Source organism: Oncorhynchus kisutch, unplaced genomic scaffold (genome assembly GCF_002021735.2).
Source record: "Oncorhynchus kisutch isolate 150728-3 unplaced genomic scaffold, Okis_V2 scaffold889, whole genome shotgun sequence".
Classification (NCBI taxonomy): Eukaryota; Metazoa; Chordata; class Actinopteri; order Salmoniformes; family Salmonidae; genus Oncorhynchus; species Oncorhynchus kisutch.
Window position 1 is genome coordinate 57,501 of NW_022262834.1, and position 1,084 is coordinate 58,584.

Here is a 1,084-nt window from a genome sequence, read left to right on the forward strand (position 1 = left end):
AAGCCAAGGCTAGATTTTTCAAGCAGAAATTTGCTTCCTGCAACACTAACTCAAAAAAGTTCTGGGACACTGTAAAGTCCATGGAGAATAAGAACACCTCCTCCCAGCTGCCCACTGCACTGAAGATAGGAAACACTGTCACCACTGATAAATCCACCATAATTGAGAATTTCAATAAGCATTTTTCTACGGCTGGCCATGCTTTCCACCTGGCTACTCCTACCCCGGACAACAGCACTGCACCCCCAACAGCAACTCGCCCAAGCCTTCCCCATTTCTCCTTCTCCCAAATCCATTCAGCTGATGTTCTGAAAGAGCTGCAAAATCTGGACCCCTACAAATCAGCCGGGCTAGACAATATGGACCCTTTCATTCGAAAATTATCTGCCGAAATTGTTGCCACCCCTATTACTAGCCTGTTCAACCTCTCTTTCGTGTCATCTGAGATTCCCAAAGATTGGAAAGCAGCTGCGGTCATCCCCCTCTTCAAAGGGGGGGACACTCTTGACCCAAACTGCTACAGACCTATATCTATCCTACCGTGCCTTTCTAAGGTCTTCGAAAGCCAAGTCAACAAACAGATTACCGACCATTTCGAATCTCACCATACCTTCTCTGCTATGCAATCTGGTTTCAGAGCTGGTCATGGGTGCACCTCAGCCACGCTCAAGGTCCTAAACGATATCTTAACCGCCATCGATAAGGAACATTACTGTGCAGCCGTATTCATTGATCTGGCCAAGGCTTTCGACTCTGTCAATCACCATATCCTCCTCATCGGCAGACTCGACAGCCTTGGTTTCTCAAATGATTGCCTCGCCTGGTTCACCAACTACTTCTCTGATAGAGTTCAGTGTGTCAAATCGGAGGGTCTGCTGTCCGGACCTCTGGCAGTCTCTATGGGGGTGCCACAGGGTTCAATTCTTGGACCGACTCTCTTCTCTGTATACATCAATGAGGTCGCTCTTGCTGCTGGTGAGTCCCTGATCCACCTCTACGCAGACGACACCATTCTGTATACTTCCGGCCCTTCTTTGGACACTGTGTTAACAACCCTCCAGGCAAGCTTCAATGCCATACAACT